The 20,703-nt window shown below is 37.0% G+C and overlaps 1 long non-coding RNA gene across 1 annotated transcript in view; it reads left to right on the top strand.

Annotated features, from left to right (window-relative positions):
- LOC137469953 (uncharacterized) overlaps positions 1–20,703 on the top strand; it is a 143,923-nt gene that overhangs the window by 109,917 nt on the left and 13,303 nt on the right. The window contains exon 2 of the long non-coding RNA XR_010996824.1: positions 17,810–17,906. This is a non-coding gene — a long non-coding RNA (uncharacterized lncRNA). The remainder of the gene's footprint in view (positions 1–17,809; positions 17,907–20,703) is intronic.

Genomic DNA, 20,703 nt, shown 5'->3' with positions numbered 1-20,703 from the left:
CTTTAATGATGCAAAAGTACTTTGCCTTTAGACTAGAGAATGAAGGTTTGATGAAACATTGAGTAAAGAAGGAAAAAGTCTTGTAGATACAATTAGGATATTACACATTATTTAGAATATAGTTTTCTATATGGTATTTTCTACTCAGACTGTCCTGATTAATTTTTTGTAATGGAATGTAGTCATATTCCCATTTTCAAGAAAACATTTTGGAACACATCAATTGCCATGATTATCTGAAATGAATTAGTAGTTCAAGGAAATGTATTATCTCTCTTTTCCAGGGCTGGATTACCTTTCCTGGGAAAAGGACAATGGGGTGCAAATATAATGTCTGTTAATCATGATAATACATAGATTGAACAGCTTGCCAGGATTGCATTTATTATTTTGCTGTGCAGCCATAGTAGATATTTCCTTCAGCATTCCTTCACAGAGGTATATTTCTTCAGCCAGTTTAGAAAGAAAAAATAAAACCTATTTCCATAAACATGGACATGTCTGCAGTCCTGACAAAACATTCATAATTTGTAGTATGAGAAATGAGGAAATAGAAAATCTTTAACCATGTTTTAATATGGTTAAAATCTTTAACCATCTTTAACCATCCTGCCATTACATCCCTGGGAGTATTGGAGTCCTCTGCTCAGCAGAACAGGCATACCACATCAATTTTTTAATGTCAGTGACCATGTATGAACCTTCCTATTGAGCTTCATCAATGATTTTTGAAGAATACTTGACCTAAAATGTAGTGTTTTAAATCCTCCTTGCAATCACTGTCTTTCAAAACATGCTTGTAGGAGAAGGTGGTAATAGCAGAAGACATTCACTCTCTAACTATAATGCTCAGCCTGAATCAAATCTAATTTTGGTTGCCCCCTTTCCTGGATGTAATTTTTTTTTTTATGCGAGGAGGAGGAGGCAATTCATCTTCCCTCTTGCTGAAATAATCCTAATTAAATATTAATTCATCCAGAGAGTGTGAGAGTGTGCCCACAGGCAATCAAAATTAATGGTGAATGCAGCCACAAGCAAAAATTTCAGTTTGGGTCATGCTGACTGTTTAGAAATATTTGATGGAGTGGAAACTGGAGTGGAATTCACTAAGGCCATTCTTGTGCTTATTTTGTTGTCTATATCCTCTGTCTTTGTATGGTTATTGACAAAGGGCATAAAAGCAAAATAGACTTCAGCCTGGGCTTCGGGGGAACTTGTCCCTCTGCAGCTTGCCACCTAGTTGTCATTAGTTCAAAAACTGGTTTTCTTCTTCTCATTAACTTACTTGCCTTTGGAGCCGATATGCAGTCCTCACATCCCCAACAAACCAGTTATACTGGAAGTGGGCAAAGAGCATGACTGAGAATAATCTGTGAACAGCTTGAAAAAAAAAAAAAATAGGGGCATCAACAAACACATAATTAATTTGATCCTTGTCAAGAATTAACAGAAAACATTAGACCTTGAATTCAGTACTGTCATCCAATACAGGGAGAAGAAAAACAAGCATAAATTAAAAAGAAAAATATTCTGCTTGCAAAGTGACTTTTCTTTTAAAACCTTCTCCCTTGACCAGAGGAAACATTAGGAAAAACACGTGTTACATGTTTGGTGCGGTATCCATGTGGCAGATAGAGCTTCTTCACTAAAACAGGTTTCCTATCCCAGCCCAAGGAAAAAACCTGAGCCTGTAGAAATCTCACAGAGCTGGGTGTGCCAAAGCAAAACTGAGTGAATGCAAACCAATCTTATTGGAATGCCTTATAGGAATTTTCTAGGCTTGAAACCCTGAGGTACTAAATCAGCTTTAACGTGGATTTAGTGGGTTTTACAAATTTTTAATAAATTCAGACATGAAATAGACTGAAGAATTATTCCTCAAATGAAAGGGTTAAAGCCTATCTTGGTGATATCTGATAAATAATCTCTTAGCACAAAAATCACCAGATGCCACCAGTCTGTAAGATTTAATTATTTATAAAATTTGTTTTTTGAATGCTTTGTTTCCAAACCATATCACTTGCAGTTCTTGTTTCTTATCTACTGCTTACTCTCTGAAATCTTTTATGAAATCCTGTTAACGTTTTGCTCTTGGGACTGCTGGATTTCTTCTTTTTGATGTCATAATCTACTGTTCAGCTTCTGGGTAAGTGTCTTGAGATTAAATGGGAGAGAGGTCTAAGTGTGGGTTTAAGAATTTGCATTCCAGTGGAGATGTAAATTACCTGTGACTGTAGTTGAGATGAATGTCAAGGAAAGAAGCACTGGTACACTGGTACAATCCTGGGTTAATGTGGCGTGTCCAAGTGTGGTAGCAGCAGTGAGCTGATATGAATATTCCTGTAGTAGGATGACCCTGGTTTTCTTGGGAAACATGAATATAATAATTGATCAGACCTGTAGACCCATCACTGCTCTTTTTCTTTCAGTCAGAAAAAGAAAGAAACCATCCATCCTTTGATCACCAAACACATTTTTTGTGGCGGTTTACTGGGCTATTTTCTAAGAAGAGAACAAAAAAGTGTCCTTGCATCACAGGAACAAAAATAATTAATTAATATGCCAGGTGTAAGTGGCTTGCCCATCAGCCTGGCTCTCTCCTGTGCTATTGCAAGTGTCATCCACCTGGGGCCATGTAGACCACTCATGCAAAAGGGACTTACAGGAGTCCTGGTGCTGTATCTCTCAGTCTGCTTTGAAGTCCACTGAATCTAATGGGAGGTTTTCTGAAGACTTCAGTGGTATTTTGAACACATTTTTCCATGGGCTTTTGAGTGTAATGGGTGTATGTAGGTGTTCATGAATATCCATTCTCTGAAGACATTCTGGCAGAAATTTCCTTCAGGCTCTATACAAGAGAATCTTGGATGTGATTTTAAGTTCTTTACTCAGCCAAATGTGGAAAATTCATGAAGTCTCAGGGCTTTGTTCCTCCAGTTTTCACAAATATTGGTAGCTCTATCATGGTCTGCATACTGCAATTTAGTGATTATATCAAAGGAACTGAAGTGCTAATCCCCACTGAGCTGTTAACTGTGTAATGAGAGGCTTCTAAAGTTTTTCAAAGTTACTGAAACAGGTGTTGTGAGGGATAAGAATATCAGACCAAGGCAAATAAAATCATATCACAGAAGCTCTTCTTCCACAGAAGCAGATTTCCTTATGCCATCCAAGTTAGCATGTGGTTTCACAACCTTTTGTTATTTTTAAAATCAATCTCCCGCTCCAACAAAGTTCCAGACTAGCAAAGCCAGAAAGTGATACCACACAGACAAAAAATTTACAATAGCAGTGGCAAGAACAGTTGTCAACCTCTTTTGAAACTACTAACTGGAGCACTAACCTTTATGTTTGTTTTTGCAAGGCAGACAAATATGTACTGGGAACTAGATGGAGGTCATCCACACATTTCATATGGGTCACTGAATAGCGATCACAGAATAGCAACTTTCATTTTGAATCAGTAATGTAGAGGTGAAAAGCACCATATTTCATTATTAATGCCACAGGCGTTCCAGGTCTCTGCCTTCATTTCTTTATCCTACTGGTTCTATGAACCCTTAGGAACCTGGTCACTTTTAGGGCCAAGCAGGCTGCTTTTTCTGATATTCAAAGGGGATTTTGAACCTTAAAAGTTGTCTGTTCACAGTGGCAAAAATGCATCTAGAAGAGAAATGTAGCATGTATGAAAAATACTTTTCAGGGAACAAAGGAAAGAAATATATAAGAAGAAAGAGAAAAAGTTGTATTCTTTTCCTATGATAAGACAAACTGTAAAGTAATGAAAGTAAGCAAATAAAATCACTGGTAAAAACCAGAAAAGTAATAGTAAAGCTTCCTTCAAACAGATGGTTTGTTTTTATTCCAAGAGATACATAAAAAGTTTATTATTATCTAAGTTCTCCTTCCTTCATTTTATGACATGAGAGGAAAGAAGGAAGATAGGAAAAGGGAAATTAAAACTATTTGGAAACACAATGGTGGAATTTGCTGTTTCAAAGAATCAACAAAATGCCCAGGACTGGATATTGTTGTGCAATAGGCATGCCAGAATACTCAATTTTCAGCAGGCTTAATTCTTAAGTGACAATCCAGCGGACCAAGAAATCAGGCTCTGGTAACTGAAGTGTCATATAATGCCCATATGGGCTTTTAAAGATTGACTGTGAGACAAAAATATAAGCATGTAATTATAACTGTAAAACAACTAGAGATTATTGTTACCATTTTGTTATTAGCATGAATAAGTTTTCAGTTCAGGCTACCCCAGCTATCTTATGTTTCAATGACAACCTATGCTTGCACTGGTGATGCTAGGAAGTGAGGCAGTGTGTTTACCATAAGTCGGGATTTTTTCAAAGAGCATGTTCATCCAAATTTTAAGTTTCCCAGAGGGAAAACTGCAACAAAGAGAGCAACTCCGGGGGTGTTATTTCTTCAAACTGAAGCCACCTTTCTGTTGGCTGGAACTTACTGAACTTCACACATTTTTAAATATTTCCTTCAAGGTAACAAGGAGACCTTTCATGTTGGTGTTTGAGAGCCATGTTTGGACCTTTGTGTCTGACAATTAAATGGACTGTGGGACTAATATGTCTGAATTAAATCTGATTTTTTCATCTCTTCCTGCTAGATGTGCTTCATCAGCATATTTACTAACCAATTTTGTAAAGACAGTGCAATGGAATTGATTTTTCTAGCAAGAGTCTATTCATGCAGTGAAAGATACTTTTGGTCTTTCTTTATTGGCTCTCATTTTGCAAGGTGGTTCAGGTGTTTAGAAGCTTTGAGAGCTGAGCCTGTAGTGATTTTCAAGGCACCCTTAGAATTCACCTTGGTGAAGTTTTCTATGTACATCAAGTCATCAAACAACTTGCCTCCTGCTGCTTTCCAGTAGTAATAGAGCTCTGTAGCTTCAGAACTGGGTCCATCAGGAGGAATTGAGTGCCTGGCGATTTGGGTGATGGTGAGGCAAAGGTCAGTCTGCATCCAGTAGGCTGGGCTCACCTCAGAGTTTTAAGCTGACCTCAGTGTGCTACTAAAGTTCACTGTAGGCTTTTCAGTGCTGGTCAATGCACATTTTGAGCTGCCCATCCACTGCGCAGAGGTCACTGTGCACACAGCAGTCCCTGGAGCATCACAATGGGATAATCTATTGCTCTAGGAATCTTCTTGGGCGTGAAAAATCTTTATATTAAAAAAAAAATTTCCAGGAGACTTTTAGCCATAAGATAAGCACAAGCAAAAAGCCTTTTCTAAGGTTTCTCCTCAAAAGATTATGTTCCTTTTCATTTTGTTATATAAGAATATATCATATTTGACTAGAACAAATGAACGAATTTTATAGGATTTAATAACTGAGCCAGTGACTCAAATACAAAATTCTTTTAACCCAAGGAGAAAAGAAATTCCAGAGGAGCAATAACAATAAAATCAAAACAGCAGTAACACCACCTCTACCAATAACAACAGAAAATAAATAGGTAATAACTTTAACCTAAACCATATTAAAGATCATAAATATATTTTAAGCATTTTGTGCTCAATTTAATATTTAATCTTACACAAAATGATAAATTTAAATTGCTGGAATACAAAGCTTAGCAATATACTTTACTGAGGCATATGTTTGTTTTTCCACTCTTTGACATTTTTATTGGAAAGGTGGGTTTCTACTATTAGTCTGTAAACAGAGGTGAGCAGTTTGTCTACCTCATACACCTCAGTAACCAGTCAGTGTGGGACCAGCACAGGATTTTCTGGTTTGCAGAATCACCTTGAGGTATTATCAATCAAGCATAATCAATCAATCATCAGGCAATACTTTCAAATTTTTACACAACCTCACTTTGTTCTTGTCTTCCTCCTGTGCTCGCAGCAAACAAAACACTGTCAACAAGGGCCTTTTTACAGATAAAACTGAAAACTGGAAACTTTGTTTCTTCCAACCTTTCTAATCAGGGCAGTACAGTGTGTTTATTAATAACTGTTGACTTATGAAGATAAGAACCATAAAACATTTTTCTATGTGTCAATCTTTAATTGTCATTAAACCTTCCATAATTTCTGAAAAGCAATATAGCTTTCAAGTATTCTCTTTTAAAATCTAAAAGAGAAGATTATCTAACCTGGAAAAACACCCAGTAAATCCAGACTGGCTTCACCATGGTTTCTTGACTTTATCTCTCCTGGTCTTTTAGATTTTATAGCAGAATTATTAAAATTCTGCTCTTTCCATGACTCTCATTAATTTTAGCTGCAACTAGGGTCCATTCTCCAATTCCTTGCTTTTTGCAGAGTGGTAGCTTATGTGCCAGATGATGCTCTATGCTAGACAGGATGTGTTCATGACCACTCATGAGGTTTGTCTTCTCTCCAGGAACCTGATACAAACCTGAGTCTGGTCATGACAGTGTCTGTACACATAGAAAGGAATAAGTGCTTCCAGCTCTAAAAAGGTGTATTTTTAGATGTCAAGCAAATGGCACATGTGGCACAAGGCAATAATCAGCCTTTCTTAGAATCTAGCTGTCTCCATTGGCTACTCTGATGTTTTTCCACAGAGCTTCATTTTCCTTATATTTAAGACCTTTATCTCTTTATTGTGTATATAACTTGAAAATTGTATAGTCATTTGTCAGTTCATGTCCACTGGTTTTCTCAAAGCTGGAAAAAAATAGGCACTGAAAGGTGCCTTGTGCAGGTTTCTCGTTGTTAGGTGTGCTGGATGTCTGCGAGAGTAGATAATGTACTGTCCCCGTTTCCAGTTTTCTCTACTCTTTGATGCTGCTGCCATGGAGAGAAAGAGGAGGACTAAAGTCTGCTTGGAAGCCTGCCCTGTGCTAGTGAGCCTCTCTGTGTCTTAACAGGGAAATGCAGACTCCAGACATAGGGACAGAATTTTTTTGGGTCTCTTTTGATGCTTGAGGACACTGTCAAATCCAGACATGGAGAGAGGGTGACATGAGGCAAACTGAATGTATGGGTGTTTTCCTGGGAGGAAAGTGATCCAAAGTTCCCATTTCTGTGTTTTATTTTTAGCTCAGTAATGGACTCCTGTTAAATGTATGCAAATCTCAGGGAATGGGGTCTGAAGCCCCAGGTCCATCCCCTGTAATTGCTATCCTTCTCACTACATGATTTCTCCACTCTTTGGATGCACAAATGCCTGTCAACAGCACAAAGAGCTGAGAACAACCATGCTCTTCCCTTTTTCCCTATTTCCTCCATGTTCTTCCCATAATACCTACAGAGGTCCTGTTTAGAGTGCTTTTCTAGATGTAGGGGAGAGGAGAGGAGATGGGCATAGTGTCATCCCCCTCAGAGACATGTCTCATCTCCTTGCCAGGATTTATGATAGATACGTATATTGTAATGTAGAAGTACACCTGGATGCATGAGGAGAGGATGGAGGGAAAAGGCTGTCATCATTCCTTTTAATGATTTTTTTAAAGCAAATCCAGCGTTCCTTCATTTAGTGCCTAAAGGCTTTGAGCAGACTCTATACCAAGTGCATTTTTTTAGAGGACTGCTCCTCCTAGCTTTCATTTTTAATTCATCATTTATTTAAAGGGTTTTAATTTATTTTATTCACATGAATAAGTGGAAAGCTCAATTAAGACCTTTTTAGAGCACTTCAAAGAAATGCTACTGCTAATTAAGGTAGCATCAGAATTCAGACTAGGGACACTTAGCTGAGTTAAAACAAGTAGCCCACTGCACATCACACGTGAAACAGAAGTTGTGTTTGTGTCTGCAAGGTTATGTCTACACTTACTGAAACCTGATGTTACACCACATTTCTACTTTTTGTACTTTTAACACAGGTGAGGAAATGGTGCTTGAGGAAGAGTATGAAAGGTCTCTTATTTAAACAGCAAGTCAAAAAATAATGGAATGGTTTGAGTTGAAAGGGAGTTTTAAAGATCACATAATTCCAGCCACTCTGCCACAGGCAGCAACACCTTCCACTGGACCAGATTGTTCAAAGCCCCATGCAGCTTGACCTTGAACCTTTCCAGGAATGGAGCATCCACTACTTATTTGGGAAACCTGTTCCAGTGTCTCACCACACTCGTAAAAAATTTCTTCTTTATGTCCAGTCCAAATCTATGCTCTTTTGGTTTAGAAATGCTTCCAGTACATAGGCACTAAGTATTTTTCTTGCAAAGGCTGAGTGAGTCCTCACAGTATGGCTGAAAGCATGGTAGGAAGCCATCTCCTCCTGGCTGGATTGGTTCTGAGATTACTAACACACTCTAGAAATTTCAGTCTATGAATAGTGGGGCATGTTGGTGTAGAGGAAGACCTGGTGTGCCACGAGCTCTTGACTGCTGAGCAGATGGTCGGAGGGAAGGTTAGACATCTGTGATAGTCATAGAAGGAGTAAGATAAAAGGACTGGGTGCGGGTTTCAGAGAAGTTATGAGGTGAAACGATATCTAAAAACAAGGAAATGAAAGGTGAGGATTTCATCTGTCTTATTCAAAAAGATCCCTACACCAGTGCATGCAGACAGAAAAACACAGATTAAAGCAAAATACTAGGGACATCCTTGAGTGCATTCACCTTCCACAGAGAGATTTCTGAGCAATGAAGTTGGAAATACTTTTATAGAAATCTATGTAAGTTTTTCATCAACTTTCTGACCAAAATTGAGTGCTGTGCACAAGTGTGATGCACTTGTGCAGTGCCTTCTAAAGAAAAGGACCCTACATTTGAAAACTGTGAATAGAATGACTTTTATCTACCACTTAAAAAAAGCCCAAGCTGTATCAAAGTGTATTTTCAGTGCAGCTTTTCTGTATCTAAAAGAAATGCAGCAAGTATTGCCATATAAACTTAATGATTTGTGTATTTAATGATGATAATACCCTGTGAATTTATAGTTGGCTACACATTGATTGTGTTCTGTTTGATATCTAGAATTTATTGGCTAGCACAGAGGCTGTGAAACAGAGTTATTATAGTCTCGAGTCCAACTATTAATGTCCTCTTAGTGTCTCAGATTACATCCCTGCAGGAACTCAGAGCATGACAGTGACTGTGATGGTCACATTCTATCAAGTTAGGTACATGCCCTCAAGAGAAGAAAAGCTTTGCATTTTCTGTCAGGAGTGGAAAAATCATTTTACATGGGCCAGTAAAAGTAGCAACAGTTGCCATAGGGTTTAAGTAATTTATGCATAGGTTTTTCAATTGTTTATGTTGGACTGTCAGGTGGAAGTCAATGTGTAAAAATAATTCTAGATCAGCTCTTAAGAACAAAACTCTTGAAGCACTTTAGTCAATAACAAATGCCCAAATACAGGAAATTACAAAGTGACTTTTGCAGGAACGTTGACAATGCAGTAAAGATGCTCACTGAATTAGACAACTAGAATTTATCAGGTGTAGTCAGTGGGAGAGATCACTTGATTGTATCAGCAAATTGAATAATAATTTGTTCCAAGATTTACCATTAAGTAAAATAATGTGTCCTAGTAGTTCAGAAGTTTCATATATTGTCAAAAATATCTTGTCTACTGTATTAGCAGGGAAAAAAGTTACAGCTGTGGATTTCCCACGATCTGTGACATTTATACATTGCATGAAAATTTGCTGGAGGTAATTTTTAAGTTCTTGAAAGATGATAAAGATAGGGATGATGGAGAGTAATTTTCATTGTCGGAAGACGAGTTATATATCTTTCATAATCTGCTTTGTGGTACAGACTTGAAATTAAAAGAGTCTGATTTTTTATGACCTGAAATTTATTACATAATATATTAATTGAAGGGTCAGTTTCAATAAAAAATTGATGAAAAATCCATACAGTTTAATCCTTATCTACCTAAAAAGATATAATGAAAACACAGAAAAGGTGCAATTATGTTTCTTAGTGGTATCCATCAGCTTCAATGGCTTGACCTCGTGGTTTTGCTTTAAATGAAGAAGATTAGCTTCACTTGATTCAGACACTTCCCTTGAAAAATGTTGACTTTTCAGGAAATTGCAAGTGTTTCCAATGATCAACAAGCTGGATATGGTGCTCTTTGGTAAGAATTATTGTTTACTAAGACACTCAGAACAGAGTCTGCACTTGCTTCAGAAGTAGAACTAGTCTAATGGTCTATGTACAAATCTTAGTTTTTACAGTCCTTTTAAAACTCACAAAATTTATTAAGGCCTTTCTTACCTTGTAATGGGTACTGTGAAAAATTTCTTCCTTTTCTAAACACAGTACAATCTTACAAGCTTTCCAAGTATTGATTTTGTTGAAGATAAGCTTCAAATTAAAGTTTTTCATTTGTACACGTTAAGAGTTTCAAAACAGATTTCAAAAGAAACACTGTCTCCTTCATCCTATTATGTTCCTGCAGTCTTTACTATCAGAGTTTTCGCAACGCCCTTTCAGTGAATAAGTGTTGACAGTGTCAAAATCTTTAAAAAATTGAGTCCTGAATGGGCTTTAAGATTTTTTTTTGTCAGATCCTAGATTTGCAGAGCCTATGGATTGAGGAGACAGAATGACTCCTTGTGGTCTCTCTAAGGTGAAATAGCTTTGTGCCTCAAAATAATACTTTATTTGCTCGATTGAAGTGACGGTGTTCAAGACACATCCAAAATGCTCAGAAGAGTTGACTTGCCTCCAAAGCTTGTTTTGACCCCAAGTGCCTGGAAGAGGTCACTAAGGACTTTTCCATCTTTGCAAAAGCGGTTTTCTCCTACACAGACATTTCTGTGTGCATCCCAGACTCACAATGTGCAGGAGCTGGTCCACAGCTTCTCACAGCACTGCATTGCCTCACAAAGATAAAAAAATCGTAATTGTAAGTTTTAGTTTTGTTGGGTTTCTTCCGGTTAGTGTATAGGTGGCAATTATTCAGTATGCCCTTTTTATCTCAATTGTTCTTATCCTGAAGATTCACGTTAGATTTACTGCAGCCAAAGTATCAGATGCAGCTGAACCCTTATGAAAAGGGTTCACTCTTTAGAAACATTCTTTTTCAGACCATAAAGTTCCCAAATTTCCCCCTGCCACATTTTTCAAAATCCTTATGTTTCTTTTCTCTGTTTTTGTTTGGAATAGTGTTTTGGTAGATGATTTTAAAACAGATTTTGATCCCTGACAAGAAAAAACTTTGACTCCTTTGGACCCATTTCACCAAAAAGAACAAATCCTTGTATTTACTGAACAGCTCTGCTTTGTGCCTCTCTGTTGTACGTGCTTTGCATTGCCAGGAAAGCATTATCACGGCCTGGGGCCCCGGGGGTCCGTCTGGCCCCCCGGGCAGCTGCCGCAGTGGGTGTCCCGGATAGTGCTGTGCTGATGAGGCACAACCTCTCTGGGTCCCTCGGGCTAGCTCCCAGCCGCAAGCAACCTAAGCGAGCACTATTGAGTGATTTCAGCTCTGTGAGTTCAGCTCTTAGTGATTACAGCTCTGAGCTCACAAAGGTGCCTCGCCAGACGCAGGGATTGAGAGAGGAGAAGTCTGTGTAGAGTTTCGCAGCGGTGTCTTTATTATCAGGGTCCTGCGAAGGGTTCCAGTGACAGCTCTTCCACTGAACTGGGCAGCGATGGGGGTTGATATACAGTACCGGGGTGTTGGAAATTGTCCAGTGGCCAGGGTTGAGGAGAATACGACCGATAGCCTTACAGAGAGATAACGAGGGTCCGAATGTGGAAGAGGGGCTGCTTTGGTCCACTCATCATGACTCTGCATTTCTCGTCTTAGGTGGATAACCACCAGGGAGGCCTTGCAGGGCCTCTGGCTGCTAAAAAGCATGTTGCATGTTTATTCAAATAATGTGCTATTCTCTTTGCAACTAGGCAAAAAATGTTATCTAAGACATTGTCATACACCTCCTGTATTCCCCATTTCTGTCTTACCCTACTATAGCAGCTAAAGCAGGTATTTAATAAGTTTTTTGGAGGGTCTCAAAAATGCCTCCCTTTCTGTTTCTACCCCTGATTACCATTAATTGGAATGAAATTCTGGCCCCACTGGCTACATCTGGGCTACTAAGTGACATTAGGCCAGGGACCATTTCTTGGCTGTCAGGCCAAATGTCACAAACTGCATCCAAACTCTAAAGCGCTTGACCTTCTGCCTCTGCTGGGCCCCAGGTGGCTGGAGGGCAAACTTGTTATTTTGTTTGTGTTTATTTTCAGTTTAAAGGATTTGAAATAGTGTGGGGATTCTGTAGCAGCCTTTGAGAATGGTGTTTTTATAGCAGGAATCTGAAATTATGCTGCATGCCTCTGGGTGTTGCATTAAGGCAACCAGAGTGTGAAGGTACAAAGCCAAAAAGAAGAGTGTTGGAATAGTGCTAGGCTAGGGTTTCATCCTGGTTAATGCAAGCAGTATTCTAAGGGAAACTGCAGCTGGACAAGAGTCTTGGTGATATTTTCAAAATGTGTCTACAGTTTAGCAGAAGCTAAAAAGACAGTCATTGTGCATTGAGCACAGTCTGGTGAATATACTGAAATGCGCTGATTTCAATTCCCAGTCAAGGATCAAAAGGATGGCAAACAGCAATGAGTAAGAAATTGGAAGATATTTTCTGGATGTATTTCTAGGTTGGGGTTTTTGGTTGGGTTTGTTTTTGTGGTTTTTTTTTTCTATTTTCTTTTTTTTTTCTGTAGCCTAATTAGAATACTCTGCACTCAAAAATTTCCAGGGACTTAGAGAAAAGTTTGTCTCTTCAACAATCAACATTAATAGGTACAGTTGACCTTTATTCCTTTATTCCTTCTGCCTTAGACAGGATATAGCCTTTCTTAATAAGTTGGCATCTTTAATCTTCACCTGCAGACTGCATTCAGCCTGAGCTTTGAGGCTATAATTCTCACGATCCTTCACAGGTGCTGGTTACATTTGATTTTAGTATGAGACATAAACCTTGATCAGAGGTAGGGGGAAATCTAAAACATTTGGATTGCCACTCTACAAGAAGTCCAAATTTAATTTTTTTTTGTCTTCATGAAGCCGAAAGCTTTATATCCCTGTATTTTTCCATCCTCATGAAAGTAAGTTCTATCATTCCTCACATCTGTTCAGCTCAGTTAATTTCAGTGGAGTTGCAGGGCTCTTTTACAGTTAGTTTTTCTTGCTTTCCTCTCTTTGGCTGTTTAGTACTACAAAACAATCTGATCCATAACCCTCAGCTAGAGGCTCTGAAACAAAAAAAAAAAAAAAAAAAAAAAAAAAAAAAAAAAGAGAGAACTGAACAAAAGAGAATGTCAGCCTGGAATGACACTAATTGCATTCTTTTCACTAGACTTTACTTGCAGTTCTTTTAAACAATAACCAAAGTTTCTGCATTCAACATACTGAGCCTAATCCCTGCCTCTTACACTACACTAATGAAAATCAAGAGGAATTCTATTGATTCCAGTGCAGTTAAATCAATGTAAGAGAAATTTAAATTAGGTCCATTGTAGGCAAGATATACAGCTGCAACCAGTCAAGCATTTATGTAGTACAGAATGAATAAATGCAGAAGATTCCCTATCCCAACCTGTCAAGGCAACTGCTTAGAAATTAGCATTCAAGAAGTTCCTCATGGCATGAAAACATTCTGAAACTATATTGGGGTGAGGAAAAGATTATATGTATTGTTAACTCAGAGTACATTATACCCCATGTGGAAAGCCAAGAATATTTGTTATATTAGTCCAGAAAAATGTGGTTTAAAATGAGGAGTAAATGTATAAGAAGAAATATATTTGAGATGAAACAGTGTTTTATGTTTTTATCTTGTAACTACTCACTCTTTCAAGTCAGTGAATTCTCATCATCCCTTGCTAGCAGGTGTGTAGAAATTAGATTAAAATCTGGATGGAAGAAAATCTTGAAGGTGTTTCCTTCTGTCTGTTACTGTTAATGAGGTTCCTGGACTCAGCCGCAGTGCTAGGGACTGCATGTATGTGGTAGAAGAGGGTCTCAGTAGGGTTTTTTAATTGTCTTCTGATCTCAAGGCTGTAGTATACTCTATGCAGGAATAGGTATTTTATATGCCACAAAATGGCCTTCTAAGACACCAGGCATGTGTTTTTAAATAGAGGGTCAGTTTGCACAAGAACTGCCTTTTTTTCATGATAAAGAACCAGGAAAAAGGAAAGGAACTGGAAGTAAAAAATGTGTTATTGAATACAGAATGATGAGAAATTCCATGTAATATGACAAAAGAAATGTAGCTTTTTTGACACTGGAGTGTGTTTGAAATTCTTATTTTTGAACAACTCTTTCACATCAGTAAAAATCCAGTCCCCCTTCCCCAAAAAATCTAAAGCCTGATGGAGGGATTTTGTGCCAATAAAGGCTCAACGTTTCCAAATATACCAGATGTTATATCAAGAAACACTGTACTTTCCTACTAAAATGATCTCTGAAAAACCCAGATAAACAAACAGCATGCTCCCCTTCTTTTTATTTCCTCAATATGCAGTGAATGTTTTTCTTAATAAAATGAGTTTTAATTTTGAAATTTAACTCCAGTTTTAAAAGATTCAGAAACATTTTAAATGGACGAAATTATAAATTAAAAGAAATCTTGAAAGATTTACTTTTTATCACATAAATGATATGTATTTTCTTGCCAACTCACCTGCAGTTTCAAAAACCTCGATGTTTGCCTCACAGTTAATTTTATTCTTAATTCCCCAATAAACAGAAAAATCTATAACTTCCCCAAGAATTTTTTTAAACATACTTTACTATGTCTCTCTGTAGCTCTTCTTCTGTGTTCAGAGGGTAGGAATTAAAGCTGTTTTCTGCAGGCTGTTTTCAAATCCCTGTGTGATGTGTAGTCTGTCAGTGAACTCTGCAGCATTCAGTCACTGACACATGCAGAAGAGCTTTTTTGGTGAGACACTTTTTAAAAAATTTTGCTCTATCTCTGCTGTGTTCACTTTTTCCATTAACTCACCCTGATTGCACCATTAAATCCTTTACTAAAGCTACCTTTGATTTCAAAAGGATCAGCTTCTGGCTGATGATTAACTGGATCTGATCAGCCTGCTGCTGTGGAGCAATAAGATGCTCAATAGTCAGGCTGCAAATAAACTGCTTTTCAGTAGGATGACATTGCACACTGTCACTTCCATATCATCAAACAAAACTCATCAATAAGCGCGTGAATATATCAGCTTTTCCTCTTTGTTACCACTGCATTATTTTGGTGTCAGTAGTGTCCTGCCTACCAGTTAAATAAATGCCGAAAAATGAGATCCAATGAAATTGTGGAGTTAAGCGCAGGTTTTCAGCCATACCCGTTTTATTAATACCAATGGGGGCTGCATGGTTGAATACCCATTATACCAGGCTATAATATAAGCCTTGGAGGACAACTTCTGTGCTCCTTTTGCTACCAGAATTAGAAAAGGAATCCCAGGATTCTTTTGGATCAGGATGTAGCTATTTGTGTGATAATGGAACTAACATCTAACTCAGAGATGGGTCTTTCTAAGATCTTAGACAACACTTGCAAATCTCCGTACACCCCAGATTTTATATCTGGAGACATGCTTTTATTTGCAATACATTTTGAGATATGTGAAGCTACATGGTGTAAGGTCTATGGATAGCACGAGATGTCCCAGTGTCATTAATTATCAAAATATAATGTGAAAATTGGTGGTAGACCCCATTCAGAAACAGAGGCATCAAGAAAGTAATGGGAAAACAGAAAGAAATGAAGAAAATAGTTGGGGATAAAAAATTCCATGTGTTTTGGGGGAGTGGCATAAGTCTTACAGACTCTTGTCTTCCAGATTTCAACTATCTTCAAAAAGAAACTTTCCATCTTGGAAGCACCTTTTTTGATTCAAAGTATTCATATTCACTAGTTTTTTAGTAAAATGTGTCTTAGAGGGTCTAGTAAGTGCAATTTCTCTTTGTTCTGAGTAAGCTTATATTTCAAGACATCCTTAGAACTTAAAGCAATGAGTGATATTGACTCCAATTGTAAGTGCTAAGGATCTAATTCCTTTTATTTTTTATAAATGTTCTTCCAACACCACCAATGCTACTTACAACAGTGCTTAATGTCACCATCATAGCAGAAAAATACCTGTTATTTATTCCTAACTTCAAAAATTTTCTTTAATATGGCAAATCTTTTCCTCTGTGAATAAATATATTTTTTGCTTTGTAGTATGGTTTTGCAAGAGGGTATAATTTGTGGAAATATTATTAAAATATTAGAAGGTAATTTTTTGAATCTTATCAAAAACTTGACACCTTAATTCAAGCCTTTGTCTATTTCAGTAACATAAGAGCATTTGTAATAAACTTTAAGGGTTTAAAATGACATGATTAATGCCATCTAGAAAAAGTCAGTCAATATTTTTGCTTTTGTAAATGAGACTTGTGAATCCTTACTTTTTCCCTGGGTGGAAGGTTAATGAAATTAAATGGATAAAAGCCAGAAAAGGAAATAAACTGCCAGGTCTGTACGTTAAAAAGACTTTTTGTAGAGTCACTGTATTCAGAAAGAAAACTTTGTAGTTCACAAAGTGTGTCAAGAAATTACTTAAAATTGCATTAATGTGGTAGTGGTATCATGACCTATCATAGAAGCCCTCTAAGAAATTTTTGTTTTTTCACTGAACTCCAAACCCAAGGAAGCATATAATTATTAATATAATTTTCTTGCTGTTGGCAACATTATTACTATATTATCATCCACATAAAAGGAAATTGTTGCATAGCTTCTAGCCAGTTGCTTAACTTAGCAGAAGAGTGTACCCACCTAGGACCAGCCTCCCAGCTTGTACCTAATGAGGCACATAAACATGTAAATGGGCTTGCTGGCTTAACAAAATTTACTCTGAATCTGGTGTTCAAGTTTGCAGACAGGGTAAAGGTAGATTTTCTCGTGCTTCTTTGAGATCAAATCCTGAGAAATGAGCTCAGATAACTTAAAAATGGAAAGGAACCAAAGAAATACCAGATGCAGATGCTTTAATGGAGAAGACACTAAAATCTTCTGCTTGAGAACAGTCTAAAAGTAGTTGTGTAAGAAAGGAAAAGCTCCTTTATCTTTGCATGTGACTGAACTGCAATAACCTGCTTTGGAAGTGGCAAAGGCATTTCTTTCCATTGCATGAAATAACCTTATCATATATAACCTAATATACAATATATCTGTACCCTCTGCAAATGATTCTAGTATTAATTGAAGTTATCCATAGCGAGTCATTCTCGTTCAAGTCTTTTTTTTCAGGCAGACTGTGGAGCAAAAGGATTATGCAGAACAGACTTTCAGATGAAATCTTAGTGCGATCCTTTCATTTTAGGCATGGTGAGGACCTGTCTATTGCTAATCCTGAGACCAGAGGAGCAGCAAAACAGAAATTATTAGCCTACTCAATGTTATGTCTGTCTAGATCCTATAAGACAATAAGTAATGCCTAGTGCTCATTAGCTCTGAGTTTTATTTTGGGCAAATGCTCCAAAACATTACTTAGCAGTTCTTGTTGGACCCCGTATCTCACCTAAAAACCAATAAATAAAGGAACCTGGAGAACTTTAAATAGTTGTCATGACCAAGAACAATAATTGTGTTGTTTCTATTCTTAGCATTTGTATTATTTTGGTGACTAAGAATATTTGAAATCTGCAGTTATATTGGTTTATGATTTAGATTAGCCCTTGTCTAGTCAAAAATATCACTTTATTGGTTCTAAAACTGAAACTTGTATCAATATTGTATAACCACCTTGCAGAACTTTAATCAGTGTAGTCTTAGAACTGCTTTGAAATTTGTCTTCTGAAAGAGATTTTTCTGCTTTTCTGTCTAATTTATTTAATATCTCTTTAGAGTATCTTCTCCTACCCTCTGAAGTTTTGTTCAGCAGCTTCATCTGTGCTAATATCATCCTTTCCTGGAATTCCCTGGAATCTTTCCATCTTCAATTAGGTAAGATGGTAATTCATGGTGATACATACTTTTGCCATGTCCATATGAGAAGCAACTTCTTAGGTCTATTCATGATCAGAGGATTTATTTATAATGGTAAAACATATTCCTGTAGGAGTGGGAAAATTTTGAAAGCATTTCAAATATTTAGCTTTGACAACAAGTCTTATAATAAAAAATCAGGGCAATACTGTATCAACATAAACTCTTACCTAGCAATCATTTGCTGATCAATAAATTAAACTCTCATTTAGTTTAACTAATTGCCAAACAGTTTAAGTGTTTCTAAGTATACATAGCCTGGGCTTCTATTAATAGATTGAAATTTAGCAGATCAGGCAGATTCCAACCTTGTGGTTTTCAACAAAATGTGGATATATCAAATTCCTGAATGAAGAAGATATTCACAGCAGTAGCATGTGAGCATGCAAAAATGGTATGCAGGATGAAATGTTTATTCATCTATATTTCATGCCCAAAGGTAAAAGTGGCATTTCAGGTCCGTACCATCCTTTAAACTATGACAATATTTGCTCATTGCAGATTAAATATTTCAGTCAAACCATCTTGTTTTGCAGAACTTCAGGACAGTTTACCAAAAATAATTGCCTCAACTTTTCTCTTGGTTCAGCGAAAAAAACGCTGTTTTTTTCTCATTCCCTTGTCAAAGGGATTTCTTAATGTAGTTGATTTAGACGCCATTCCTTTTTATCCATCCAGTTAATTTTTAAACTGATTCATCTGATAGACATGACTGTAGGGGACTGGATGCTTCCAGCTGAATTACTCTCTTCAGGGAAGAAATGATGGATGAATTCTATGTCTACTCTTTCTGTAGCAGTTGATCTTCCTGCAAAGTAATTTTGTCTCACATTCTGTTTTTCACTGCAAAATGTATTCCCTTCAAGTGTGAATAACCAATCCTAGTTTTATGAAATACAACTTTTCTCTTTCCCCTCTCTTGATCTCCTTGAAAACATATCCATATGTGGTTTAAGAGCAGCTATCATAATTTTAAAGGTCTTCAGTGGGAATTAATAATTTTCTAATTAGATGTCTGGAAGAACCACATAAAAATAAATTACTTTTATTTTTAAGTTTATTTTCTCATTTGGGAAACATCCTTAAAATTACTAAGTGCTTGAATTCAACAAAAAATTTCATCCAACCATCTAGATAGTAAACAAATTAACTAGTAAAGGACTGTGCAGAAATGAACTGCAAAACTGAGGGACTTTTTCTAAGAAGCCTGTTTTCCATTTTTGCTAGTGAGGGTTGTGTAATTATTCAGTCTGCAATTTAAATTTGCATTAATATAAGAAACTTACCACCTTGGTTAACCCCAAATTACCCAACTGGCCTCATCAAGGGATAATGAAATCAGTTTTCTATGTGTTGATAGAAAGACTTTAGTATTTGCATAATTATATAAAAAAAGTTTGCTTCTTTAGCCTGGTTTTAGCTGTAGATAAAGATGTTGAAGGAATAACATTTACAATGCCCTTTTGTATTTTTACATTATCTGTAAAGGTCAATGGAAACTGTCACATTGTCACTATCCTCTCTGCCATTAGCAGCATTACCATTTTTGTCATAATCCAGTAATTCTAGACAAATAGTTGAGTTAAAATCCAATTATAACCAGTGGTGTGCAGGCTTACTCTAATAAGAAATCTTTGCTCACAGCACTTACATAATACTGTGTTGTGATATCATGGCTTAGAGGGTGCTGAAAAAACAAGACAGAAACCATTTGAAAGTATGTTCTCCTAGAAAGATCAGCTTACCTTGTCATTTGCGCCCCTGCCAAGACTCTCAAGTCAGCACGCACTTTCCAGAGAGCTTTTCAGGACATTGAAGTTAAGCACACCCAAACACTTCTGAATCAGAGAGTGAGTGAAACAAAGGAAAAGGAGGGATTCATGCAGTGAGCCAGTTCTTGCAAGAACAGGTATTTGTACAATTAATATTTATAATTTTACACATATTATCTACATATTCATTATGTAAATTAACAATATATTGTATATTTTTCATCAGAATTTGCTTGTAGTATATTTATTTTCTGTGGAAGAGTGCCATCACAGTTCTACAAGCTTTAATTGCAACACACACAAATATTGAGAGGCAGACATTTATCAAGTGTATAAAATACACTTCAGGGTATCCTGAGGGAATTGCTTACTTAGGCATGGAGATCAGACGAAGCCTTTCTGGTCTAATTTCCTCTTTTTCTGTGATTTACTCTTGCAGTTATCTGAATTTTGTGATTTTCATAGAATTTTCTGCATTTATGCTAGTGCAAATATTTTTTATTTATATTTTTAGTTAGAACAGAGTAGAATAACCTTAATTAATTGAGGTACTTATACATACTTGTTTCCTTGCTGGGTTTCTTTGATGGCAATGTCAGAGACTGGCAAAACATAGTGGGAATAGTCCAGAAATGACAGAAGTAGCAGAAGCAGCAGAAAAAGAAGTATGTAAACTCTGATGGAAATGATGAAGAGGGAAGGTTATTGATTGGCTGGAAAATGATGTTCTTCCTCAGTTATAGTTTAAACATTATTTCCTGGAGTGGCTGAAAGATAGAGAAGGTGATAACCACTGGACAGTCACAACATCGTCTGAGGAGATTGGTGGAACAAGAGAATGGGATTTTGTTCTTGACTGTTCTGGACTGAAAGCCAGTAAGGCCTCTGGCACTTGTCTGGCAGCTCAGCCCTGCCAGTGCCCTTTACCAGCCTAAACGTTCTATAAAGGACAACCTTTACTGTGTATTTTAACTGATGTTGTG

The sequence above is a fragment of the Anomalospiza imberbis genome, chromosome 3 (assembly GCF_031753505.1).
Source record: "Anomalospiza imberbis isolate Cuckoo-Finch-1a 21T00152 chromosome 3, ASM3175350v1, whole genome shotgun sequence".
NCBI classification, from domain to species: domain Eukaryota; kingdom Metazoa; phylum Chordata; class Aves; order Passeriformes; family Viduidae; genus Anomalospiza; species Anomalospiza imberbis.
Note: the sequence above shows the minus strand (reverse complement) of the source record. Positions and strands in the feature narration are given on the sequence as shown.